Source organism: Sinocyclocheilus anshuiensis, unplaced genomic scaffold (assembly GCF_001515605.1).
Source record: "Sinocyclocheilus anshuiensis isolate Anshui unplaced genomic scaffold, SAMN03320099.WGS_v1.1 scaffold447, whole genome shotgun sequence".
Classification (NCBI taxonomy): Eukaryota; Metazoa; Chordata; class Actinopteri; order Cypriniformes; family Cyprinidae; genus Sinocyclocheilus; species Sinocyclocheilus anshuiensis.
In genome coordinates this window covers 794,411-801,901 of record NW_015552615.1, presented here as the reverse complement: position 1 = coordinate 801,901, position 7,491 = coordinate 794,411, and the positions used below count along the sequence as shown (strand labels likewise).

General features: G+C 34.4%; 1 protein-coding gene and 1 long non-coding RNA gene across 2 annotated transcripts in view; one reads left to right on the top strand and one right to left on the bottom strand.

Moving 5' to 3' along the window:
- LOC107666160 (uncharacterized) overlaps window positions 1-3,461 on the top strand; it is a 19,087-nt gene extending 15,626 nt beyond the window's left edge. Inside the window, exon 3 of the long non-coding RNA XR_001631640.1 lies at window positions 3,449-3,461. This is a non-coding gene — a long non-coding RNA (uncharacterized LOC107666160). The remainder of the gene's footprint in view (window positions 1-3,448) is intronic.
- The window catches only part of cdh22 (cadherin 22), a 210,643-nt gene that overhangs the window by 194,488 nt on the left and 8,664 nt on the right, over window positions 1-7,491 (bottom strand). The window lies entirely within an intron of this gene.

Sequence of the window (7,491 nt, the reverse complement as noted above, 5' to 3'; positions counted from 1 at the left end):
TTCCACTCACTACTACGAATCTACATCCCCTTCAGAAGTCTGAGATCCGCTAGTGAGCGACGCCTCGTGGTACCATCACAGAGAGGCTCAAAATCACTTTCCAGAACATTCTCGTTCACCGTTCCTGGCTGGTGGAATGATCTTCCCACCCCTATCCGGAATGCTGAATCCCTGACAATTTTCAAGTGGCAGCTGAAAACTCATCTCTTTAAACGCTACTTGACTTCATCTTAAAAAAAAAAAAGATTTTTTTTTTCTTTCTCTTTATTTATTCCTTCCCTTTTCTAGCTTGTACTTATTTGAACAATGCCTAAAACTTGGTATTTCAAGCACTTCCTGTGTCTGTTTGCCTCTTTAAGAAGAATCGCTTTATGTATTCCCCAATTGTAAGTCGCTTTGGATAAAAGCGTCAGCAAAATGACTAAATGTAAATGTAAATGTAAGAGATGAAACTGAAAACAATTGGACACATTAGCTGCAAGTCTCCTGTATGTTTCTCTTATTTATCAGTTAAAACATCTTTTAAAAATATCCTTGGTACAAGATATTTTTCTTGTGAACAAGATCAACTTTTTTTCTTACACAAACCTGAAGCTGAAAAACATTTTTTTCCTTAATATGCATTTCATGTGGCTCTCCTGAGAAAAAGACCTTCAATCTCCTCTAGAGTTTTAAGAAAAAATAAAAAAAAAAAAAAAAAAATCCCATCAAATTCTACCAAGACCACAATGTCTGCATTTTGACATCTCACATATTCGGTCAACAATTTTCTCTCAATTAACTTTGCATCCAATTTTATTTCTCCAAAAGAATATTTATAAGAAATTAATCCATTAAGTCTCCTGAGATGTAAAGAAGCAACTTCTGAGCAATCAAATGCTCTGGGAACACCAACCGAAAAGGTGGAAAAATCACAAATGAGACACTGCAGTCTGCAGTCAGATGTCAATATGAACTCAAACGTTTCTCATCAAATGATCTGAGCTGCTTTCCACATGCAGTTTATAACTCTACTAGACCTATTTGGAGTGTATTTTTATATCTCCTTAATGGAGAAGCACCTGAGCCAAAGATGATATTTCAATGAAAGTGCAGCCTATGAAAAATACAATTTTCTTTTGGAATTAAAACATCAGTTCATGTAAACTTCTAAACTGTTGATGAGTCAGATATTTCGAACAACTCGACAATTACGCTTTAAGAAATTGCTTGTTTCCCTGTAAGTGTTTGTGTTGTTTTCTCTGAATAGCTTTATTCAGCTCTATTTCACATTCTCAGAACCGTACCTGGAGTACTTTCTCATTTTACTCAAGTATTATTCCGTTTTATTGATGTGCTCTAGGAGTTTATTAGCGGGATTGTGTTTTATCCGCTTTGTGATATTGGCACTTTTTTCTTTCTGGGGTTTATTAACGAGTAATACATCTTCAGCGATTCGACGCTTTTGTCCATATGACTTCAGAATCCCTCATAACACCTGCTCAAGCCAAACACAGCAGCAATTATGCTAGAAATATTAATGCAACATCAATAGGAAATAACAGACCTGTTGAGAATATTTCATGCTTTTGCAATAACATAAAATATACAAAACATTCAATGCATGCCTCACTTCTTTCACTAGTTAAAACTCAATGAATTGGCTTGACGAGCGCAGTTTCTTTTCCTGCATTGATGCATTTCTTATTGAAAAGGCTATTGAAGACCAAAACATGTCACACAAGTCAGCTTGTACCACAGACAAAAGCCATACACTTACAAAATAAACTCGCACTTCTCAATCAATTGGTGCTTGAGAAAGGAAATAAAGTATGTGCGTTTGCACAACCAAAGAGACACTGTTGAGTCATGATTTTCTGCTTGCTATTTTGTCATCCTGTAGGAGTAGCATTTAAATGAGCTCAAAGCTAAAGTAAAAAAAAAACTCAAATTTTGACGTCATGAGGTTTTTAAATTGCTGCATTAATTTTGCACATGAAAATATGAGCCGGTTTGCAGCAACGTCTGACAGAATGTGCGCCATGGGGTTTGTTGGATTGCAATACTTTTGTTAATAGAATCTGTGGCATCTGAGACTGTCAGACAGTCTCAAAAACAACTCCAAACAATGTCCTTCTGTGAAGCGCAGACAGTGAGCTGGTAGACGGGTCCAGACGGGCAGGTGGGTTGGTTTACACTTAACAGTGACAAATAGGTATAAAACATGCTTTGTATGACGGCTTTACTGAAAGCAACTGCATACTGCAAAAATTATATTCTTTAAAATCACCATATATTACCTTAACCTGATTTATTTAAGAATGAACATCAATAAATTGTTACAAATACAATAAAAATTGTTAAAAGACAAATGCAAATTCAAAATTGTATTCTTTTTTTTAACAGAATTGTTATTCTATGAAATATATTTTCATATTTAGTCATTTTTTGTAATAATTCTAATTATATATAGTAATTTATATTATAGCAATTTTATAATAATTACTTGATTAATTTGGAGTAATATTCGTATTATATTTATTAGATTTAATAATTCAAAAAATGTTAAATAAGAAAATTTTCAGTGCAGGATTTTTATTTAATTTTATTATATTTATGATCAAATGAGCTCACAACAGGCCAGGGTTATTATAGTTAATAGTTATTATAGTTAACTAACTTATATTAAGTAAAACAAAACATTAAAAAAGAAAACAAATATATATAATAACTTTATAAATAACTTTTTAAAATTATTTCAGCTAGTTGAACTTGTACTAAAATACCTGAAGTGGAAATAAAAAAAACAATAAGAACTATAAAGAAATAAAAACTTCTAAAAATGACAAAAGACAACATTATTATTAAAAGTTCAAATAAAATTTAAAATAACATGGGAAATATAAAAATAAATTCCAAATATGAATAAAAACTATAAAAAATAAGAATGAGAAGAATCTCAATTATACTAAAATAGCACTGCATTAGGCAAAAAAAGTTGTAATAAAGTTATAAACAGCATGAAGTAAAAGTTATTCAGAAACACCTTTGTCTGAAGACGCCTGAGGTTTTCTTATTGGCTTTTGGTGGCACAGCCTTTAGTCTAGAGGAAATCAAACAGATTTTGGGATTAATAGTGACATGTATCAGAGAAGCTTTTATGCACAAGAAAATACAGTTGAAGCACTGAATGGACTCAAGACTTCGTGAATGTCCTGCACACAAACAAAACCGTGGACGTGGTCACCAAAGCCATGGTGCGTCCACCGGCACAAAGCCAGACGCAAATCAATTATTTGGCATTTGGCGGTGTTGCACATGGACGATTGGTGAATGCACTACAGAGACACGCTTTCAGCACCGGAGTGACGCAATCTTGGATTTATGGCAGCGAGACGAGCCGCAATACGCAGCAGGTGCGGCTCCTCACATGCTGCCAGCAGTGTTATCACGTGCCTCCTCTTGTGAGTCTGGACCAGGATATGTGCATATCTCGCCTGCTATATAATATCCCCCAGAGCAATGCTGGGAAAATACCTGAAGTACATGCTGCTCAGAATTTTAAGTAGTTATACTGCAGTTAAGATGCATGAAAAAAAATAATATATATATATATATATATATATATATATAATTATATATTTCTCTTTCTTATGTTACACCGTTATTTGCAACAGTTTGGGTCTGTAAGATTTTTTATTTGAAAGAAAGTAATACTTTCATTCAGTAAGGATGCATTACATTGATCCAGTGTAACAGTAAAGACATTCATAATGTTACAAAAGATTTCTATTTCAAAGAAATGCTGTTCTTTTTAACTTTCTGTTCATCAAAGAATCCTAAACATAAAATCACGGTTTCCACTACAATATGAAGAAGCACAACTGTTTTCAACATTGATAATAATTAGAAATGTTTCTTGAGCCACATATCAGCATATTCAGCATAGGATGACACTGAAGTTTTCCACAATTAGTGCACTGTAAAAAAATTATTATTTTGTTTTTAATTTTAAATAAAATAAAGATCATTAGAATATGTTTTACAAGGAAATACTATTTCAGTGTTTCATTTATTCATGTTACAGTATCAATGTTTCAATGTGTTGCTTGCAGATTATTTGTAATTCAAAATGATTATTAATGTTTATTAATGTTATTAATGTATATTTTTAATGATAATAATGCTGTTAATGTTTATTAATCTTATTATAGTTTCAACGTGTTATTGCAGATTCTTTGTGATTAACGTACTAGCAATTTCTACACCACATTTTTACAGTGTGACAACATTAAACTTTACCTAATAATTTACACTAAACACAACTAATAGCTAGACACACCATAGTAAAGTTGTAAAATGCCATACACCAACTTCCCCATAAGGGTTTGGATTGATAAGAGGATAAATAATGAATGTTTTGTTCATATAAGCCAGTAATGACACTAACAGTTACTTTGTTAAACTATACGCCAACACTGCTGAGGGTCAAGAGAGAGAACATCATCCGAACGTCAATTCAACATGGAGGGCTGTTGACCCTCTATAATAAGTGGGTCCACCATTAAATAATTAAATTAAATTACTGTTCACCTCAGAACGTCATTTTGATTTGTTTCAGAGATCAGCCATCCGCCTCCGCACAACGTCCGAACAATCAGAACAACAATACTGTGTTTCCAGACACACAGGCTTCATATGCAAGCCTTTCCTCCGGCAGTCTGCAAAAAGCAAAGCAAGAATGTGCAAAAAAAACGCAAAGGCAAATCGCAGCGTAACCATAAGCGTCCTGAGACGCGTGACGTCTGACGGATCCGAGTTGAAAGGCTCAGTAAGACGTGTTTTCCCACTCCAGGTGTTGTTATCGTTTATCCGTGTTCGAGACCTTGCGTGTAATGAGTGCTTTATCAGCACGCAACAGGCCGCCTTTAGCAGTAAATCACCAGCGGTAAACAAACCTAGGCGATGACGTGATGCTGTACCTTGTAAGATAAAGCCATAATTAAACCCTCAGCTCTTATCTTCACACGGGGAATTATGTAATTTAAATCTTCGCCTTGTAAAATAGCCGCCTGAACCAATTACGGGAGGCTCACATGTGTCTCTCTCAAATGTCATTCTCATTTCAAGTAGGAATCGTTTGGGTCGATTGCTGTAACTGAAGGGAACAATTTAATCTGAAGTCCTATACATGCGATGAGGGTTCAGATTGCAGATCTAACGTTCGCTCTAACGGTCTATATCTGACGTATTTTAGAGGTGACTGGAAAGTGACTTTTAACAAAGTTCAAATGTTTTGTGTTTCGGTTCAGATGCATTCAGTTATTCTCTATGAAGCTCATAAAAGTTATAAAAATATGGTAAACACTAAAAAAATGTACCATGTATTACTGGGTGAATGTCACAAAAATCGTCAAGAACATGTTCAGAACACATTATTTTTTTTTTTTTTGAAAAGGCAAAATTTTGAAATTTCATTTCACATGAATAAAAATGAAAGGCCATTTTATTTTTTATAAAGCACACATTGGAAAGTGTGTTGAAAAATTAAAATACAAATATATTTTACTTTAAGAACTATTATTAAAATTGTATACATTTAAGTGCATAAAATTGTTCTAAATGCACATACAAAATAATAAATTATTTCATAAAAAAACTTTGTGCCCAGAAAATGTTTTTTTTTTGTTTGTTTGTTTGTTTGTTTGTTTGTTTTAATTTTCAATTTCACATTTATTTATATAGTGCTTTTCATGATACATATCGTTTCACAGCAGCTTTACAAAAAAATTAATGTTTCTATGTTACAACTAAGAGTGTATTAAATTAATGTGATTTATTTATTTTAGATTTATTTAATTTATTCATTTATTTATGCAATACAATAATGAAAATTTGTAGGGAGAAATGTGCTTAATTGCCATGAGGAAAAAAAAAAGATATAATTAAAAATCAATTAAAAAATGATACAAACAAATAAATAAATAAATAAATAAATAACAGAATGAACAAATGAATGAATGAATGTGTGGGTGAAATATGATCCAAACATTTATTTGTGTGATTCTGTTTTGTTGAAAATATACCACAGTAATACCATGGTATTCCCTAGAGTAGCTTGGAGTACCATGAAAACACCACAATTCATGAATACAGCAATCATTCAGCACTATGTGAAAACACAGCATCACATCTGAAAAATATCACAGTGTTTTTCCATAAAGGACAAAAAAATGTTAATCAGTCTATTCCAATTAAAAAAGAAAATCTGTGCAATCGTACACAAAACATACACTTCAGCAAACTGAAGTAAATTACCAAGACATGAAATTATCATAAAACAGGCAAAGGAGAGAAAAGCATGTCAATTAGCTGTGATAACTAGCGCGCACACAGTAATAATTAAAACACGCTGCTGTTAACAGTATCTGAGAATGCACCGTCGTGACATGCATTAGATTTACCCCGGCAATCTGCATCAAACGTCCAGCGACGGACGCGCTCGTTAAGCAGAAATGACTGGTGTCCATGAGCCTCCAAAGTATTCACCCGTGCCCAAGAGAAAGGTCACGGCTTTGGACGCAGCGGACTCACATCTGGCCCAAATTAGAGCGTGAAAAGGCACCGCTTCTCTCGCTGACATCCACTGCATCAGATGAGGACCGTCTGACCATCTCAAAACCGCTCAAATGATGCCAAGGCGATGCCAGTGACCACCTTTGATGTGTCAAGAATGATCTCTTATATTCAACGTGCGCCGCACAACAACAACTTCCATCACATCAGTGCAAGAGCCCAGCCATAGTGATTATTGTCACTCCATGGAAAATCTCCCATGCTCGGGTTTTAATGAAGACGGGAGAGCACGGAGAACTGGGGCAGTCCGAGACCGGCTCAGAAGAATTGTCATGTCTCTCGGGTATTAACTTACACAGCCCATTACAGCAGTAAAACAACAGGGAAACGCATGCAAAAGCCCAGCGGCTTGTCACGTTCTGCACCAGTCCTAATCTCTCTGAGATATGCATCACTGCATCAAATCCCACCGTATCCGCAGATTAAACTTGTGCGCTTGCAACAGTGTGACATTAGAAACAGATGTGCGGTGGTTGTATCATAACTTATTCGTAGTGACAGTGTCCTTTATACATCCGTACGGTGCACAGGCGTGCTGATTCTACAGCTGACAGAGAAACACACGTTCACAACACGCCGTCTTCGAAAAAGGCTTCGTTAAGATTCCCTGGGGTTTCTTTAGTCAACTCCTCCAAAGAACACTTCAGGCCAAAAAGAACCTCAATGGCACAAAAGACTTATTTAAAAATTAAATAATTTAATTTAATTAAATGGCTAGGCTTATTATTTTAGTTTCTTCTACTAAATCATGTACTAAATAGTTAATTCAAAATATGCATGAAATATGATGGCAATTAAACAGAAGCTAAATTCAAAGAATGCAAAAACAACTTTTACATGTGAAAATGCACACATGATACTGTCAATGCAATAATT